This window comes from Entelurus aequoreus, linkage group LG08 (genome assembly GCF_033978785.1).
Source record: "Entelurus aequoreus isolate RoL-2023_Sb linkage group LG08, RoL_Eaeq_v1.1, whole genome shotgun sequence".
Lineage (NCBI taxonomy): Eukaryota > Metazoa > Chordata > Actinopteri > Syngnathiformes > Syngnathidae > Entelurus > Entelurus aequoreus.
In genome coordinates this window covers 63,219,301-63,240,760 of record NC_084738.1, presented here as the reverse complement: position 1 = coordinate 63,240,760, position 21,460 = coordinate 63,219,301, and the positions used below count along the sequence as shown (strand labels likewise).

The window sequence follows — 21,460 nt, the reverse complement described above, 5'->3', positions numbered from 1 at the left end:
GGTCAAGGAATGTTGAAGTAGTAACATGTTGAATTGAGAAATGGTCTTACGAAATTCGTGGAATTTCGGGATATCCCGGAATTTTTCCAGTTAAAAAAAACAACTCCGTTTTTTGTCCTGATTAAGAGGAATGTTTGAGTGTTTTCATGCATATATGTACATACAATTTTAATGTAATCAACCTAGCATTTTTAGCATTAGCGACTATGCTAACACGTTGACGAGTGTCTGTGTTAGTATTATTACCTGGCAATACTGTATACTGATCATCAAAGCGCCCACAATACTGGGAGGAGAAAATGTCAATGAAATAGTTGGTGTTGGAATTTTTCAAATCGGTCGAGGAATGTTGAAGTAGTAAAAAAACGGGAATTTTTCCAGTTAAAAAAAACCTACTTTTTTGTCCTGATTAAGAGGAATGTTTTGACAGTAGAATGGTTGAAGTGGGTTGAAAAATGTGGAAGTAGTCGCCAGTAAAAAGGGTGAAAAAAGGAAATTGTCTATTTAGCAATTTAATTTCATAATTTTATAGCTGTTTGCAGACTTGAGGGGATGATTAAAACAAATGTAATTGATGCGTTTTGGTGTTTTTTACCTTTTTTTAAAAATGGTAAAAAACCTGAATGGTCTGAATGAGTTGAAGTGGTTGGTGTTGGAATTTTTCAAATCGGTCGAGGAATGTTGAAGGAGTAACATGTTGAATTGAGAAATGGTATTACGGAATTCGTGGAATAACCGTTTTTTTGTCCTGATTAAGAGGAATGTTTTGACAGTAGAATGGTTGAAGTGGGTTGAAAAATGTGGAAGGAGTAGTCGCCTGAAAAAAGAGTGGAAAAAAAGATTTTATTACTGATTATGAATCACATCCAGCCAGGAAGAAGAAGATGTTGTAGCGTGCATACACACACTAAATTAACACTAAATGCTGATCATCAAAGCGCCCACAATACTGGGAGGAGAAAATGTCAATATAATTATTATGTTTAGATTTTTAATTAGCTCATGTCATAATTTTATAGCTGCTCGCAGACTTAAGGGGATGATTAAAACAAATGTAATTGATGCGTTTTGGTGTCTTTTGCTATTTTTTAATGACATACATTTTTTTCCACATACAATATATATTGGTATAATATTTCTTATAAGCATTTTGTGTGTGTTGAGCGGAGTAAGTGCAGCCGGGGTTTGGAGGGGAGTACTTTCGATGTACTGTAAACGCACTGCACAACTGCTTATAAAATGCCCATAAAAAGTGATAGATGTCTCCTGCATGTTTGAAAACATAGCGAAACGCCACAGGTGGGAGCATGACAACATGAATGTGCAGTAAATGAGTGTCTCCCTTGTGAGTCCACACTAAATCCTCATTTAAGTAAGTCGGTCTGCACCACTTTTCAATTGCACACGCGGTCTTAGTAAATCACACGTAACACGCCCAGTAATGGTACGCCCTTTTTTTGTATCCATGGCACACGCTGTTTAGAGCGAGGTATTTGGATCTTATATATTAGTCACTTATAACACAAAGTTGACACTAAGTTTTGTCTTTTAACAAATTATATAAAGTCTGATTTTAGCTTCTTTTTTTTTTTTTTCCTTTTGGGGTCAAATAAAAATATATCAAAACGGCTCCCGCATACTTTGACTTTTTTAGTTGGAAAAAGTTGCGACCCCCCTGTTTTATCAACATACAGTACAGGCCAAAAGTTTGGACACACCTTCTCATTCAATGCCTTTTACTTATTTTCGTGACTATTTACATTGTAGATTGTCACTGAAGGCATCAAAATTATGAATGAACACATGTGGAGTTTTGTACTTAACAAAAAAAGGTGAAATAACTGAAAACATCTTTTATATTCTAGTTTCTTCAAAATAGCCACCTGTTGCTCTGATTACTGCTTTGCACACTCTTGGCATTCTCTCCATGAGCTTAAAGAGGTAGTCACCTGAAATAGTTTTCACTTTTCATGTGTGTCTTATCAGGGTTGATTAGTGTAATTTATTGCTTTATCAATGGGGTTGGGACCATCAGTTATGTTGTGAATGAGAAGGTGTGTCCAAACTTTTGGCCTTTCGGCGCCCACTTTATATAAAGCGTTATCTTTTCTATGGATTTCAATGATATTTGCAAGTGTTCGTAAAAAACGTCATGTTCCGTGGTTTTTACACCGCCGAAAAAATAGGCGTCATCGCAAAGTATAACCTTAAAACTAATCTATGTACTCAAGCTCAGGGCCAATCGACGACATAATGAAGAGGGCCGCAGTTTCAAGAGTCCAAGGGCCCGGAAATGTGGATGTTTCTCTAATTGCAAAGTAAACACATCGACTTTCACACTGCACTAAATTCATCATTGTGCCCTCGCTCGTGCAGGACTCCGGCGTGTGCCGCTAGACAGATAGTATACAGCATGAAGAAACAGAAGCTCCAGAAGTTTTGTTGAGGATTGATGTTCCTTCTTTTGAATTATTTTCCTTCCTTAGTTTTATTGCGTCACACTTCTTCGTTCATTAAGTAAGACTGAAAATATAAAGATACAATAAACATTAAAGCTGCAAGCAGCGATGGACGGGACCGACTTTGAGGGCTCATAAAATCCAAACCGGAGCAGTAATAAAAACTCTTTCATAAACTTTTAATCAGAAGGGTTCAATCTCTCTCCTGTGCTAATTTGAAGCCGACACGACAAACGCGCTCAGAGGAGATAATGTTTGAAAAAAGGTGACTGTTTTTACTCAACTTTTGTTTTGAAGGGGGAATTGCAAACTTCCTGTTGATTTTTGCTGGGGGTTGTCAGTGTATGAAATCTAGGTCTAAGTGAGACCTACATAGAGGTTTTTGTTTCATGTCTCTACGACACTCCTACTGGGAGTTACAGGCAGTTTTGTCTGTGTTTTCTTCCTAGGACGCTAGAGCGCAATTTTGAGTTTTGGGGTTTGTTTTTTTGATTAGATCGCAATTTTTGCCAGTCCTGATGTGTGTGTCCAATTTGGTGAATTGTGAAGCATGTTAAGGGGGTCAAATTACAGCTCTAAGAGGCGGCGGAATAAAAATAAAACGCTAGAAATACAATAGGGTCCCCTGTCCTAAAGGGACTCGGTCCCTAATTACAAAACTGTAACGTCTATTGTGTATTTTACATCAATAAAACAAAAGGATTAGAGTCAATATAGTCCCACAATAAATTACAGATGTTTATGCAACAGAAATTAAACAACACCTGCACCAAACATTGCACACCACGAATGTGGATTAACAGCGTTATCACCCTCTATTGGTCAAATTTAGCGCTACAAGTATTAAACGAGACATCACAAAGTCAACAATATCAATACAAAACAAACAAAACATCTTCACGCGCAATATTTTTTTAAATTTGCGATTTATTTAGATTTTTTTCAGGCTCGATAGTGTCATTTTTGGTTTGAATGTGTGTGTTTCACTGTGACACATATGCCTCGCTGTTGCCCCCCGCTGGATGACGAGAGTACTGCATACATGACCAACCCTAGTTTGAATGGATTCAACAAGCCTATTTGGGTGACGTTCGGCGGCCAAATGGGAAAAAAAAAACTGGCGGGTCGCCAATTGAATAGGCCTTCTCAAGCTTTCAAATAAGCCCTTGTTTAGACCAGTTGACCTGCCGCTTTTCTTTTCTGCCCCCCTCTCTTGCATGAAGAGGTTACCTAGTGGCCACGGATAATTTCCGGAGAGGTAGCAGTCTGTAAGAGGCTCTAGCTCAGGGGTGTCAAACTGGTCTTCGTTGAGGGCCGTATCGCAGTTGTAGCTGCTCTCAGAGGGCCACATTTTACAGTGAATAATGTATGAATATAAATGTATAAGGATCCAGCTCCTGATATTATAATACAGTTACCTTTGCATTTGATTATTTTTTTTTTTTTTACAGCCACAGCAAAACACTGGCAGCTTAGTCGCCACACTTTTACAGAAATATCTATGGTAATTTTTACAGCATTTTACTGGAAATGGAAAAGCGGTACGGTAGTTTTTTTTACAGTAAAACTCTGAGGTGCCTTTTTTTTTAACTGTAAAATCTATTATTTTTTGCAATTTGTACAATTTGCTGTATACCTTGCTTTGAAAATTTAGGTCAATCTGTTTGTTATCATTATTATATTTTAACCAACACAAAGTTTGAAATGTGTGATAGTATTTATATTTGTTGCATTATTAGATAATATTAATGTTTAAAAGATATTGCATGCAACACATGCATTTTTTCCTGTCAAAATGCAAAGAACGAATACATTTTGTAAGAAAATATTTTGTAATTTATTGAAGCATATTGCTTCAAGGCTTTTGCGGCTAATATACTGTATGTAGTATATAAAGTAAATATAATTTTTTTCTTTTAAAATTTGGTGGGTGTGACATAAATACCAGTGCGCTCCATAGCCTGGAAAATATGGTAATTTGTTAAACGTTTATACAAGTTTAAAATGATCGCAATGCTAATTTTTGATAGCTTGTCAATGCGATCGTCCATTGTATGTTAGCATCAAGCTAGCGGCATAATTTTTGTAATGTCGATTTAACATGATTCCAATATGTATGTGTGCTTTTTTGTGTGTAATAATGCACTTTTCTTTGCGTGCTTATTAGTTTGACAGTAACGTCAATGTGGGGACCGACAATAAACCACCTCAAGTTGGAAGTTTTTTCCATCTCAATCTTTGTTAGAATAATTATGTATAAATTAATCTAACAACTCTTATGCTTAAAGGCCTACTGAAACCCACTACTACCGACCACGCAGTCTGATAGTTTACATATCAATGATGAAATCTTAACATTGCAACACATGCCAATACGGCCGGGTTAACTTATAAAGTGCAATTTTAAATTTCCCGCTAAACTTCCGGTTGAAAACGTCTATGTATGATGACGTATGCGCGTGACGTCAATCGTTGAAACGGAAGTATTCGGACCCATTAGATCCAATACAAAAAGCTCTGTTTTCATCTCAAAATTCCACAGTATTCTGGACATCTGTGTTGGTGAATCTTTTGCAATTTGTTTAATGAACAATGAAGACTGCAAAGAAGAAAGCTGTAGGTGCGATCTGTGTATTAGCGGCTGGCTGTAGCAACACAACCAGGAGGACTTTGACTTGGATAGCAGACGCGCTAGCCGCCGACCTCACCTTGACTTCATCTGTCTCCGGGCCGCCGACCGCATCTATGATCGTCGCTCCGTCGATCGCTGGAACGCAGGTGAGCACGGGTGTTGATGAGCAGATATATATGATATAGATATATATGATATAGATGGCATAGGTGGATAGCTAATGTTTTTAGCATAGCTCTGTGAGGTCCCGTTGCTAAGTTAGCTTCAATGGCGTCGTTAGCAACAGCATTGTTAAGCTTCGCCAGGCTAGAAAGCATTAACCGTGTATTTACAGGTCCATGGTTTAATAGTATTGTTGATCTTATGTCTATCCTTCCAGTCAGGGGTTTATTTCTTTTGTTTCTATCTGCATTTAAGCCCGATGCTATCACGTTAGCTCCGTAGCTAAAGTGCTTCGCCGATGTATTGTCATGGAGATAAAAGTCACTGTGAATGTCCATTTCGCGTACTCGACTCTCATTTTCAAGAGGATATAGTATCCGAGGTGGTTTAAAATACAAATCCGTGATCCACAATAGAAAAAGGAGAAACGTGTGGAATCCAATGAGCCAGCTTGTACCTAAGTTACGGTCATAGCGAAAAAAGATACGTCCTGCACTGCACTCTAGTCCTTCACTCTCACGTTCCTCATCCACGAATCTTTCATCCTGGCTCAAATTAATGGGGTAATCGTCGCCTTCTCGGTCCGAATCGCTCTCGCTGCATTGTAAACAATGGGGAAATGTGAGGAGCCTTTCAACCTGTGACGTCACGCTACTTCCGGTACAGGCAAGGCTTTTTTTATCAGCGAACAAAAGTTGCGAACTTTATCGTCGATGTTCTCTACTAAATCCTTTCAGCAAAAATATGGCAATATCGCGAAATGATCATGCATGACACATAGAATGGATCTGCTATCCCCGTTTAAATAAAAACAAATCATTTCAGTAGGCCTTTAAGGGCCGTTGCTATAGTTATTATCAATTGTGTTGAAGTAGTACTTTCTCTATCTGTGCAAAGACACGCCTTGCAAATCCAAAGATTGGAAGTCGTCTGGTATCAGTGTCCGTGTCCAGGAACGGCCTGCCGACTGCCAAGGCCGAACACCGCCGTGACGCAGAGAGAGCAGAGACAAGGCGATATCACCAGTGTCAACACATTTGCATTTCATTAATAGTCACATATTGTGTCTAACTGGAGCTGCTGAGATTAACCCCCTTCCTTCAGCGGCAGCTTCGGTGATGTAACCAGGGACCTCCCAAATAAATAGAGGAAGCACGTGGGCTGGACTTTAGAGCGTGGTGGGAGACTGTAACTAGAGTACAGCCCAAACGTCTCTCCTCATTGAGCCAAATTGAGCTCTGTCTCTGCATGATTCCTTGCTTCTTGCCTGTTTAATAAATGTCATCAGTGTCTGAACCTGACAACTTAAAATACAGTTGACCTATCTGCCAAACTAAAATCAAACATTCAGGGAGGGCAGGATAACATATGTAGTGCAGTCTGTGTAACATTGTTTCGTAAAATAGATTAAAACGATATAACGTAATAAGAAAAACACATGTTCATACTAAGTCTTAAAGGTGTTTAGCCTTTTTTATTATAGAATACCTGCGTGATTATGCAAATAATTTTGATGCCGCCCTGACCACGCCCCACTGCCATAAATAGATTGCCGTTCTGTAAAAAAAACACTGGTCAGTATGACATTTTTGTGTATTTGTTATGCTTGAATAACAAAATGTAGGACCTGGAAGGTTTTTTGTTGCTGTACTTAAAAGTTGTCTTAGCCTTCAAATCCCCCCCTTTTTTTTTTTGCTACAGGTAACCAAGGCGATGCTTTTGTTATGCAACGGTCTACAGGTCACTTACTCCCCGTAGCCTTGCGTGAGTGGAGGCCTGTGCTTACAGGAACAGTTGTGTCATCGTCGCCGTACTTAAAAAGGGCCGCGATCGAGTCCGCCGCGTTAACGTCTCCTCGGAGGCTCTTTACCGGAGCACATCAGTCCCATTCAGGGCTTCTGAGGACTCCTTCATTTACATAACACGACCCGGTAAGGAGGCAGACGCTGCCCTCCCTAGTATTGCTCCTCGGGGCTTTGTCTTCACCAGATTAGCCTCTTCCAGAAATGTGCGTTCATCCTTTTATATTATTTTTTCCCCTACCAGGCTTTTAGCAACCTCTTGAAAGCGGCGAAGCTGCGCAATAACAAAAACAGAAAGCACTTAAGTACAATTAAGTTCTGCCACAAAAGGAAGGCCGATCGGTAAGGATGGGAACTTATTAGATTTTATACTGTATAAATAAACATTGATAGATTGATTATTAGGAGAAACTAAAAGTTTTATTTGCATCGACTTTGCTTAGTTCAATTTTTTTTGTTTTGTTTGTTTTTTAAACTATAAAATATTAATAATAATATTTTCATCACTGCATCATTTTTTATTATGATTATTATTATTTTATCACAATAAATCAACATATACATATATTGGCAAATCAATTATCATTAGAAATAAAATAATAATAAAAATAATAATATTTGTTGTATCGCTGTAATATTTTTGTACTATTATTATTATTATTATTATAACTAGAACATTTGGATGGGCCTGCTATCTGTGCCCCAGACCTCTAACCGGGGGGTCGCCGGAAGCCGCCGTACTTATTAGATGGCGCTGAGTGTCTGAATCCGTGAGTTTTAGGTGTAAATGTACAAAAAGGGGCCACAAAGCCAGCCCAAAACAGTAGCATGTTTACATAAAAATGCTAACACTTAACATGTGTGCTAACAATAGCATGTTTCATACACCAAGTTATATGACTCAAAGGTGTATGGCTGAAAAATAAAAGAAAAAGTTAGCAAGCCTAAGTTAGCTCACTAGCATGCTATGGTTTGCATGCTAGCAGTTAGCAAGTGTCACATACCAAGTTATATGACTCTGCGCTCAACGGTAGCAATAGTAGCTGAAAAAGTTAGCATGCTAATGGTAACATGCTAGCATGCTAACGCATGCAGTTAGCATGTTTCAAATTAAAGATTAAGATTAAAGTACCAATGATTGTCACACACACACTAGATGTGGTGAAATTTGTCCTCTGCATTTGACCCATCCCCTTGGGGAGCACGTTATATGACTGTAAGGTGTACGGCTGCGGAATTAGACAAAAAGACGTAAAATTAGCAAAAACAAAATGTGCACTTTGTTACGTTAGCACACTAACAGTTAACATGCGTCTTTGTTGTATTGCTGTAATATTTTTGTACTATTATTATTATAACAAATATTTATCTTATAATCAACACATAATTATAAATACATTGATAAACTCTAATAATTAACAATACAATGGTAAAATTAACAATACAAATACAGTATGTTTATCCATTCATTATTACCATATTTTTCGGACTATAAGGCGCACTTAAAATCCTTAGATTTTTTCAAAACTCGACAGTGCGCCTTATAGCCCTGGTGCGCCTAATGTACGGAATGATTTTGGTTGTGCTTACCGACCTCGAAGCAATTAAATGTTTTTATTACTGTATTATTTACTGTCTCCGTTGTGCTATTTTAGGCTTCATAATGGGCCGCACATTTTCAATGGGAGAGAGGTCTAGTACCCGCACTCTTTTACTATGAAGTGTTCCTGAGCCCATGTGGTGATATCCTTTACACACTGATGTCGCTTTTTGATGACGTGTCAATAAAAGTGTCGCAGTGGCTTACACTTGCATCTCATCACATAAGCTTGACAACACATTGTTTCCAATATTTTCCACAAAGATAAAATAAAACGCCGGCGGCATTTCTGGGTGTTGTTGATACATGGCTTTCGCTTTCCTTAGTAGAGTTTTAACTTGCGTTTACAGACGTAGCGACGAACTGTAGTTACTGACAGTGGTTTTCTGAAGTGTTCCTGAGCCCATGTGGTGTTATCCTTTACACACTGATGTCGCTTTTTGATGAAGTACCGCGAAGGTCCGTAATATCATCGCTTCCCCAACTTTTTTCCACCAGGGACCGGTTTAATGTATGCATTACTTTCACGGACCAGCTTTCTACGTGTGGCAGATAAAAACCGCCAAAAAATTAGCCTTTGGCTACAATCTGAAAGTTAAGTCGGAGAAAATGCGGTAGTTTATAAATTGACTAGATGAGGCAATTCCTGAAGGAATTTGCATGTGAATGATCCAATTCTGACAGAATGAAGTATGAATGTAAGAATAGTTTGAATGTTGGAATGTTTTGAATGTTGAAGCATTTGAATTTCCAGGAAAACCGGAATTTGGTTTGGAACTTGGAAAATACTTAGTTTGAATGTCCAGGATGAGTGGAATATGTTGAAGGTGGAATATTTTGAATAGGTTGAAAAATGTTGGAATTGTGAAAGAGTGAAAAATTGATCATTCATTTAAAATGGGGACAATGTCCCTAAAAATGGAGAATTCTTGGAAATCCGGGAATTTTATTTACAGTTCTTGAAAAGGGAGCAACCAATTCTTGAACAGCCTGAATATTTTGAAGTTGGAACGGTTTGAGTGGAAGTTGTGGAACTTTGGAAAAATGTCCCATTCTCTTCAATGGGAATTTCATGGAAATTTGGGGATTTGGGGAAAAGAAGGAATTTTTTTGAAAATGCAAAAAAAAAATTGAATCTTCGGAGTTGAAATGGTTGGTGTTGGAATTTTTCAAGTCGGTAGAGAAATGTTGAAGTAGTAACATTTTTAATTGAGAAGTGGTATTAAGGAATTCCTGGAATTTGAAATGGGTTGAAAAATGTGGAAGGACTAGTCGCCAGAAAAAAGGGTCAAAAAAGGGAATTCCTGGAATTAATTTTTTTTAACTTGAAAAAATAATAGTTTCAATGTCCAGGATGAGTGGAATATGTTGAAGGTGGAATGGTTTGAATAGGTTGAAAAATGTTGGAATTGTGAAAGAGTGAAACATGGATAATTCATTTGGAATGGGGACAATGTCCCTAAAAACCGAGAATTCTTGGAAATCCGGGAATTTTTATTTACAGTTTTTGAAAGGGAGCAACCAATTCTTGAACAGGCTCAATATTTTGAAGTTGGAACGGTTTGAGTGGAAGTTGTGGAACTTTGAAAAATCTCCCATTCTTTTCAATGGGAATTTCATGGAAATTTGGGGATTTCGGGAAAAGAGGGAATTTTTTTGAAAATAAAAAAAAATTTGAATCTTCGGCGTTGAAATGGTTGGTGTTGGAATTTTTCAAGTCGGTCGAGAAATGTTGAAGTAGTAACATTTTTTAATGGATAAATGGTATTAAGGAATTCCTGGAATTTTAAATGGGATGAAAAATGTGGAAGGAGTAGTCGCCAGAAAAAAGGGTAAAAAAAGGGTCTGAAAAAAAACTGGCTAATTTTGTACTAGCCTCATAGTTAACTTTCTATTAGCGTCAAAGCTAACGTCCATGGGTCTAGTCTCATGGGTAATTTTCTACTATTCTCACAGCTGACTTTCTGCTAGCCTCAAGGCAAATTTTCCACTAGCCTCATATATTACTTTCGACTAGCCTCATAGCTAACTTTTTACTAGCCTCATAGCTAACGTCCATGGGTCTAGTCTCATGGGTAATTTTCTACTACTCTCACAGCTGACTTTCTGCAACCCTGATGGCTAATTTTCTACTGGCCTCGAAGCTAACTTTCTACTTGCCTCATAGCTAACTTTCTACTAGCCTCATAGCTAACTTTCTATTAGCCTCATAGCTAACGTCCATGGGTCTAGTCTCATGGGTAATTTTCTACTATTTTCACAGCTGACTTTCTGCTGGCCTCAAGGCAAATTTTCCACTAGCCTCATAGCTAACTTTCGACTAGCCGCATAGCTAACTTTCTACTAGCCTCAAAGCTAAGGTCCATGGGTCTAGTCTCATGGATCATTTTCTACTATTCTCACAGCTGACTTTCTGCTAGCCTCATGGCTAATTTTCTACTAGCCTCATAGCTAACTTTCTAATTCTGGGAATTCCTGAAATTTTTTTTTTTACTTGAAAAAATTATAGTTTCAATGTCCAGGATGAGTGGAATATGTTGAATGTGGAATAGTTTGAATCGGTTGAAAAAATGTGGGAAATGGTGGACGTTTGAAAAATGGCCAATTCATTTTGAATGGGGAAAAATGTTCCGGAAAAACCTGGAATTCTGGGAATTTTTGGGAATATGTCAACGGAAAGCCCTGCGATTGGAATGGTTTGAATCGGGTGAAAAAAGTGGAAGGTAGAGCGCGGCAAAATCTGGAGAAGAAGAAGAAGAAGTCGAATAAAAATATAATAATAATAATAATAATAATAATGATAGTAATTATTATTTTTTATTTTATTTTTTTGTCATAAAAAAATACAATCATGTGTGCTTAAAAATACAATCATGTGTGCTTACGGACTGTATCCCTGCAGACTGTATTGATATATATTGATATATAATGGGGGAGGGAGGCTTTTTGGGTTGGTGCACTAATTGTAAGTGTATCTTGTGTTTTTTATGTTGATTTAATTTTTAAAATTAAAAAAAAAAAATAAAAAATCCAATCCATCCACGGACCAGTGGTTGGGGACCACTGCTATGGAACATTCACACAATTAATGTTGCTGTGCGGCCTGGTAGCATATGCGTCACGGACCGGTACCGGTCCCAGGACCGGTGGTTGGGGACCACTGCTCTAATGAATCAATTTGTTTACAAAATGCCAATTCAATATTCAATATTTATTTCATTCTTTTTCAGGACGTGAAAAAAAGTTTGTCTACTTCTCATTTAAAGGATTAACTCCACATGTTTTTTTGCTTATATTTATCAGTAGTTTTTGTTTTTTTCTTCCAGAAAGACTATTACGTTCCCTTATGAATGATGTATGTGCCTGCTCCTTTTACACCAAGTACTAAGTGTTGTACAGCACCGATTAAGTCGGCGTGCTATGTTAAGTGACTGCTACTCGGAAATAAGAGTAATTAAAAACCAGCTCCCCGCTTAATCGGCTTCAACAGTAAAAAAGGAGAAAAGAAGCCAATTGTGGGCTTTGCGTTTAAAAAAGAGCCATCTCCGAAGCTCCTCCTGACAGTTCCGTCAACGTGTGATGAGCCAAGCCTGATAAACGCTCTAATTCCGACACGATGCTGCTGCTGCTGGCGAACAGATGTGCATGGAAGCTTCAACCAAAACAAAAACACAGATGCAGCTTCTAACGCTGAACAGTGAGTACCAGAATTTCCGCATATTTATAGAACCCACGGAATTCATTTCATCCTTTAAGCCGGGCTGTATCCTTTTTAGAAGTCTTTACATTATTATTATTTTTAATTACCACTCACGCTGCACCAGCAACCTTATGTCAAAGCTTACTAACAATTAATTAAGATTTTGTTGATTTTGCGGTCAGGAGCTAATTTTTTCACATTCTTGAAAATACTTTTTGCTAGTCTGATGGCTAACTCTCTACTAGTTTAATGGCTAACGCCATGTTAGCCTCATAGCTAACGTCCTGTTAGCCTCATGGCTAACGTCCTGTTAGCTTCACAGCTAACTTTCTGCTAGCCTCTTAGTCTTAGCTAACTTCCTGTTAGCTTCATGGCTAATATCCTGCTATTTTCATGGCTGACGTTTTGCTTGTCTGATGACTAACTTTCAGCTAGCCTCAAGGTTAACTTTCTACTAGCCTCATAGCTAACTTTATACTAGCCTCATAGCTAACTTTCTACTAGCCTCATAGCTAACGTCCTGTTAGCCTCATAGCTAACGTCATGTTATCCTCATAGCTAACGTTCTGCTAGCCTCTTAGCCAAATTCCTACTAGGCTCATAGCTAACAACCTGTTAGCCTCATGGCTAAAATTCTGCTATTCTCAAGGCTGACTTTTTGCTAGTCTGATGGCTAACTTTCAGCTAGACTCATTAGAAACTTCCTGTTAGCCTCATGGCTAACTTCCTGTTAGTCTCATAGCTAATTTCCTGTTAGCCTCATGGCTAACTTCCTGGTAGTCTCATAGCTAATGTCCTGTTAGCCTCATGGCTAACTTCCTGGTAGTCTCATAGCTAACGTCCTGTTAGCCTCATGGCTAACTTCCTGGTAGTCTCATAGCCAACGTCCTGTTAGCCTCATGGCTAACTTCCTGGTAGTCTCATAGCTAACGTCCTGTTAGCCTCATGGCTAACTTCCTGGTAGTCTCATAGCCAACATCCTGTTAGCTAGGCTGACCATATTCTGAAATCCCAAAAAGAGGACACAAATATGCGTGCCAAGGCGGGCAGCACGCCAAGGCCGGGACTAGGTGAACATTTGCCAATGATACTCGAACTTGCTTTATAAATAATATATTTGTTTGAATAAAGCATTTTTTCTCCTCTGTTGACAGCATTGTTGGCGCTAGGAATTTTCAAAATGGGGTCCATCAAGTCATAAAAATGGGGTCCCACAGTAAATTTTTGGGGTCCCACTTTTTTTGGAAGCGTTTTGGGAAAAAAAAGATAAACGTATGCATTATCCTGTTATATCTCACATTCTATATTGTGTTTTGGAAAAAGGTTGTCATAAACATTACTTAATTCATTAAAAAATAAAATAACAAAAATGTGTATGCATATGTAAATGTATTCAGTTATAAACATTCATTCACTTTCTTCTTTCCTTCATGGTATTTCAGTATAAAAGTGTAAAAAGTGTTTTGCTTGGGTCATGAAATGATGATAATGGTGTGCCAGGGCATACATACATTTTATATTTAACGCTTAAATCTCTGGAGTCTACATCAACTTCAGATCTATTCCTCATTTCAAAATGTTTTAGTTTTTTTCATGTTGTTTTTTTGTTTGTTTGTTTTCCGCCCTTTTTTGTCAAACAAAACTGTGTTTTTAATGGCAAACACACAAAATATGCCATATATTAGTGTTGTGTCGTTCGCGAACGATTCGTTCGAAAGAACAAATCTTTTGAGAGAACGTACTGAACCGAATCACTTCATGAACTGATTCGTTCCTTTCTCAGTTCAGTTGAGCTCCGCCACGACCATGCCGGTATGAGTGGAACTGGCGCATTCTGTGACTCACTGAACCCTCAACGTCGGCGAACGACGCAGCCAATGAGAGGGCGGGGGGAGGGACTGAGCGAACGATTCGTTCACCGCGGATTAACGGCATGAATCACTCAGTGAACGACAACGCTCTCGCTCTCTGCTCTGCGGGGGCGGGGGGTAAAGTGTAGGGCAGGCTGTTTTGAGAAGATTTAAAATAAAAATAATAACTAATGTATATACACATACATAGGCTATTATTTACACAGTTATTGTAACAAAAATAAATTTCTCCTTGGGGATCAATTCTGATTCATATTATTATCATTATTATTATTATTATTATCCATTCAAATGCAACTGTTGTTGTTGATGTTGTTTAGTAGCTGTCATCATCATTATAATAATGCTGATTTGCAATTAAACTGTACTGCTGCTGCAGAAGTGATTCTGTTCATGTACTGAACTGCGGCCACAGTGTGGCGCTGTGTCAGTCACTGATTCTAGTGATTCAGTACAGTCAAAAGAACTGCCGAAGTGATTCGGTTCACGTACTGAACTGCGGCCACAGTGTGGTGCTGTGTCAGTCACTGATTCTAGTGATTCAGTACCGTCATAAGAACTGCCGAAGTGATTCGGTTCACGTACTGAACTGCGGCCACAGTGTGGTGCTGTGTCAGTCACTGATTCTAGTGATTCAGTACCGTCAAAAGAACTGCCGAAGTGATTCGGTTCACGTACTGAACTGCGGCCACAGTGTGGTGCTGTGTCAGTCACTGATTCTAGTGATTCAGTACCGTCAAAAGAACTGCCGAAGTGATTCGGTTCACATACTGAACTGCGGCCACAGTGTGGTGCTGTGTCAGTCACTGATTCTAGTGATTCAGTACCGTCAAAAGAACTGCCGAAGTGATTCGGTTCACATACTGAACTGCGGCCACAGTGTGGTGCTGTGTCAGTCACTGATTCTAGTGATTCAGTACCGTCAAAAGAACTGCTGAAGTGATTTGGTTCACGTACTGAACTGCGGCCACAGTGTGGTGCTGTGTCAGTCACTGATTCTAGTGATTCAGTACCGTCAAAAGAACTGCCGAAGTGATTCGGTTCACGTACTGAACTGCGGCCACAGTGTGGTGCTGTGTCAGTCACTGATTCTAGTGATTCAGTACCGTCAAAAGATCTGCTGAAGTGATTCGGTTCACGTACTGAACTGCGGCCACAGTGTGGTGCTGTGTCAGTCACTGATTCTAGTGATTCAGTACCGTCAAAAGAACTGCCGAAGTGATTCGGTTCACATACTGAACTGCGGCCACAGTGTGGCGCTGTGTCAGTCACTGATTCTAGTGATTCAGTACCGTCAAAAGAACTGCCGAAGTGATTCAGTTCACGTACTGAACTGCGGCCACAGTGTGGTGCTGTGTCAGTCACTGATTCTAGTGATTCAGTACCGTCAAAAGAACTGCAGAAGTGATTCGGTTCACGTACTGAACTGCGGCCACAGTGTGGTGCTGTGTCAGTCACTGATTCTAGTGATTCAGTACCGTCAAAAGAACTGCTGAAGTGATTCGGTTCACGTACTGAACTGCGGCCACAGTGTGGTGCTGTGTCAGTCACTGATTCTAGTGATTCAGTACCGTCAAAAGAACTGCCGAAGTGATTCGGTTCACATACTGAACTGCGGCCACAGTGTGGCGCTGTGTCAGTCACTGATTCTAGTGATTCAGTACCGTCAAAAGAACTGCCGAAGTGATTCAGTTCACATACTGAACTGCGGCCACAGTGTGGTGCTGTGTCAGTCACTGATTCTAGTGATTCAGTACCGTCAAAAGAACTGCCAAAGTGATTCGGTTCACATACTGAACTGCGGCCACAGTGTGGTGCTGTGTCAGTCACTGATTCTAGTGATTCAGTACCGTCAAAAGAACTGCTGAAGTGATTTGGTTCACGTACTGAACTGCGGCCACAGTGTGGTGCTGTGTCAGTCACTGATTCTAGTGATTCAGTACCGTCAAAAGAACTGCCGAAGTGATTCGGTTCACGTACTGAACTGCGGCCACAGTGTGGTGCTGTGTCAGTCACTGATTCTAGTGATTCAGTACCGTCAAAAGATCTGCCGAAGTGATTCGGTTCACGTACTGAACTGCGGCCACAGTGTGGTGCTGTGTCAGTCACTGATTCTAGTGATTCAGTACCGTCAAAAGAACTGCTGAAGTGATTCGGTTCACGTACTGAACTGCGGCCACAGTGTGGTGCTGTGTCAGTCACTGATTCTAGTGATTCAGTACCGTCAAAAGAACTGCCGAAGTGATTCGGTTCACATACTGAACTGCGGCCACAGTGTGGCGCTGTGTCAGTCACTGATTCTAGTGATTCAGTACCGTCAAAAGAACTGCCGAAGTGATTCAGTTCACGTACTGAACTGCGGCCACAGTGTGGTGCTGTGTCAGTCACTGATTCTAGTGATTCAGTACCGTCAAAAGAACTGCAGAAGTGATTCGGTTCACGTACTGAACTGCGGCCACAGTGTGGTGCTGTGTCAGTCACTGATTCTAGTGATTCAGTACCGTCAAAAGAACTGCTGAAGTGATTCGGTTCACGTACTGAACTGCGGCCACAGTGTGGTGCTGTGTCAGTCACTGATTCTAGTGATTCAGTACCGTCAAAAGAACTGCCGAAGTGATTCGGTTCACATACTGAACTGCGGCCACAGTGTGGCGCTGTGTCAGTCACTGATTCTAGTGATTCAGTACCGTCAAAAGAACTGCCGAAGTGATTCAGTTCACATACTGAACTGCGGCCACAGTGTGGTGCTGTGTCAGTCACTGATTCTAGTGATTCAGTACCGTCAAAAGAACTGCTGAAGTGATTCGGTTCACGTACTGAACTGCGGCCACAGTGTGGTGCTGTGTCAGTCACTGATTCTAGTGATTCAGTACAGTCAAAACAACTGCCGATCCCATGAAAACAAGCCACATGAAAACAAACACACGTCCCCATTATCTCAACACATAAAGTTATGAGAGTAGACGATTAGTCTACTAGCAGTCTACTGGCGGGGGGTAAAGTGTAGGGCAGGCTGTTTTGAGAAGATTTAAAATAAAAATAATAACTAATGTATGTACACATACATAGGCTATTATTTACACAGTTATTGTAACAAAAATAAATTTCTCCTTGACTGCGTGGGTTCCCTCCGGGTACTCCGGCTTCCTCCCACTTTCAAAGACATGCACCTGGGGATAGGTTGATTGGCAACACTAAATTGGCCCTAGTGTGTGAATGTGAGTGTGAATGTTGTCTGTCTATCTGTGTTGGCCCTGCGATGAGGTGTACCCCGCCTTCCGCCCGATTGTAGCTGAGATAGGCTCCAGCGCCCCCCGCGACCCCGAAGGGAATAAGCGGTAGAAAATGGATGGATGGATTATTATTATCCCTTCTACTGCAACTGTTGTTGTTGTTAGATTAACGCGAGTCCCTACGCCAGGGGTCACCAACGCGGTGCCCGCGGGCACCAGGTAGCCCGTAAGAACCAGATGAGTAGCCTGCTGGCCTGTTCTAAAAATAGCTCAAATAGCAGCACTTACCAGTGAGCTGCCTCTATTTTTTTTAATTTTATTTATTTACTAGCAGGCTGGTCTCGCTTTGCTCGACATTTTTAATTCTAAGAGAGACAAAACTCAAATAGAATTTGAAAATCCAAGAAAATATTTTAAAGACTTGGTCTTCACTAACTGACAAAGAAACAGATAACAGATTTGATGTCCAGTTCAAAGTGTGACATGATTTATTTAAAAATTTGAGAGTTGACTTTTGTATTTTACATGAGTTACCGTAATTTCCGGACTATAAGCCGCACCAGCTAAATTTAGGGGAAAATACAGATTGCTCCATATATAAGCCACACCCGACTAAGCCGCAGGGTTTTGATGTGTAATTACCGTAGTATATAGGGGTTCCTGCTACCACGGAGGGGATTGTCGGGACAGAGATGACTGTTTGGGAACGCAAAGCGTCCCATTTATTAACTATAAATATTTCAATCATTCAATCAAACTTTCACATCTTTGACATGGCGAACAGCATTCGTGCAGAGTACAAATAATACAACGGTGCAAAGTAATACAAAGTGCGCGCCTGTACGTTATCAAAATAACCAGCCTACCGGTATATGAAAAGTCAGTCTTTAATCATTGTGTCATCGTCTTCCTCCTGCGTACTAAAACCACCGAAATCCTCTTCGTCGGTGTCGGAGAAGAACAGACCGTAAATAAGCCGCACCGTTGTATAAGCTGCAGGGACCAGAACGAGGGGAAAAAGTAGTGGCTTATAGTCCGGAAATTACGGTATTTTTTGTACACACATGGTGCAAAGTAATTTATGATTTGTTAAAACATTTTAGTGGCTAGCTAGTTAAAATGGGATATTGGGATTTCACAAGACTGTCTTAGAAGTGATCATTTGAAAATGTTCAATTTTGAAAAATGTGCACTGAGAGAAAATATAAAAATAAAGTGTTGCATATTGATATTTATCTGTTTCTATGTATATTTATTGTGAGAAATCATTAAGATGATCAGTGTTTCCACAAAGATAAATACAATTAATTATTAATAATAACATAGAGTTAAAGGTAAATTGAGCAAATTGGCTATTCTTGGCAATTTACTTAAGTGTGTATCAAACTGGTAGCCCTTCGCATTAATCAGTACCCAAGTAGTAGCTCTTGGTTTCAAAAAGGTTGGTGACCCCTGCCCTACGCAGTGCGTAGGGACTCGCGTTCACCCTATTTGCTGCTTCTCCCGCGAATGTCTGCACTGTACTGTACTACGATACTGTACTAAGGGGCGCCCCCTTAGTGTTGTGTCGTTCGCGAACGTGATTCAGGGAGGGGCGGTAGTGTTGTGTGGGCGCCTATTTGCTGCTTCTCCCGCGAATGTCTGCACTGTACTGTACTACGCACGCCCCCCCCCCCCCCCCCTCCTATTTTTTTTTTTTTTTTTGGGGGGGGGTGGGGATTCGGTGAACGAATTTTTTGAACGAATCATTTTAAGGAACTGATTCTAGTGATTCAGTACAGTCAAAAGAACTGCTGATCCCATCACTACCATATATTCCACCGAAAATATTTTTCAAAGTGGAATAATTGATGTGAAGTAACGGGAACCTTGGATAGGTCAATAATTCATAATAACATTGATTTTGATTCAATATTATGTTTTGAGCAATGACAGTTTGAAAGAAAAAAAAACAGCTTTGTTTTATTAGTCAACATTGCAACTTTTTCTAAATTACATTTCACCTTTAAGCTTATTTATTTCACTTTTGTTATGTTTTTGTTTATTTTAATAATATTTTGAGAATGTGCCGTGGGCCTTTAAAACATTAGCTGTGGGCCACAAATGGTAAAAAAAATGTAAAAAATAAATAATAATCTGCGTCCTTTCTGATTTCAATGCGTTAAAAAGACACAAAGTGCGTTAACGCCAACACTGCTTGATAACAAAATAAGTCACACTTATATTCTGTAACATTCACAGTTTTGTAAAAAAAAAAGTGCAGAGGTATAAATATTCAAAATAACCTCTTGTATATAATCTAAACATAAATAATGCCTCAAAACAAGTTAATTAAATTCTCTCTTCTCTCTTGTGTTCTGTCTGTCTCTCGACTGTCTGCTCTCTGTCTCTGCCCCTCCCTCACGAATGTTGTTGCGTGCGCACACCTTCACAATTTAACCCCTTCTTAACTCTGGACGTACATTGAAAATACACGCAAACCTAACTCAAAATACCGGACATTTGAGGCATTTAATAACTCCGCCCGGACGGACCGGACACCCCCGCAAAAGAGGACACGTCCGGGGAAAAGAGGACGGATGGTCAGTCTAAGCTACGACTTCAAACAACCGAATTTAAAGGCCTACTGAAAGCCACTACTACCGACCACGCAGTCTGATAGTTTATATATCAATGATGAAATCTTAACATTGCAACACATGCCAATACGGCCGGGTTAACTTATAAAGTGCAATTTTAAATTTCCCGGGGAACTTCCGGTTCAAAACGCCTTTGGAGGATGACGTATGCGCGTGACGTCGCGAGGTCCACGGAAGTGTTTGGACACAATACACGGAGCTCTGTTTTCTTCGACAAAATTCCACAGTATTCTGGACATCTGTGTTTGTGAATCTTTTGCAATTTGTTTAATGAACAATGGAGGCGGCAAAGAAGAACGTTGTAGGTGGGATCGGTGTATTAGCGGCTGGCTGTAGCAACACAACAAGGACTACTTACTTGGATAGCAGACGCCTAGCCGATGCTAGCCGCCAAACCCACGGATGAAGTCCTTCGTCGCGCCGTCGATCGCTGGAACGCAGGTGAGCACGGCTGTTGAGGAGCAGATGAGGACTGGCTGGCGTAGGTGGAGCGCTAATGTTTTTATCATAGCTCTGTGAGGTCTGGTTGCTAAGTTGCTAAGTTAGCCTTAGCGTCGTTATCAACAGCATTGTTAAGCTTTACCAGGCTGAGAATTATTAACCGTGTAGTTACATGTCCATGGTTTAATAGTATTGTTGATCTTCTGTCTATCCTTCCAGTCAGGGATTTATTTATTTTGTTTCTATCTGCATTTGAGAACGATGCTATCACGTTAGCTCAGTAGGTAAGTGTGTCACCGATGTATTGTCGTGGAGATAAAAGTCACTGTGAATGTCCATTTCGCGTGCTCGACTCTCATTTTCAAGAGGATATAGTATCCGAGGTGGTTTAAAATACAAATCCGTGATCCACAATAGAAAAAGGAGAGAGTGTGGAATCCAATGAGCCAGCTTGTACCTAAGTTACGGTCAGGGCGAAAAAAGATACGTCCTGCACTGCCTCTAGTTCTTCACTCTAACGTTCCTCATCCACGAATCTTTCATCCTCGCTCAAATTAATGGGGTAATCGTCGCTTTGTCGCTCCGAATCTCTCTCGCGCTATTGTAAACAAAGGAAAATTGTGAGGAATATTACCTCCTGTGACGTCACGCTACTTCCGGTACAGGCAAGGCTTTTTTTATCAGCGAGCAAAAGTTGCGAACTTTATCGTCGATTTTCTCTACTAAATCCTTTCAGCAAAAATATGGCAATATCGCAAAATGATCAAGTATGACACATAGAATGGATCTGCTATTCCCGTTTAAATAAAAAAAAATAATTTCAGTAGGCCTTTAATGGAACGCACAATAAATTCCTAACTTCCTGCTAGCCTGACGGCTCTCTTCATAACCGCCTCGTGGTAAACATCCATTATGTTTATG

General features: G+C 39.9%; 1 protein-coding gene across 2 annotated transcripts in view; it reads right to left on the bottom strand.

Annotated features, from left to right (window-relative positions):
* lamc3 (laminin, gamma 3) overlaps positions 1 to 21,460 on the bottom strand; it is a 326,552-nt gene that overhangs the window by 207,536 nt on the left and 97,556 nt on the right. The window lies entirely within an intron of this gene.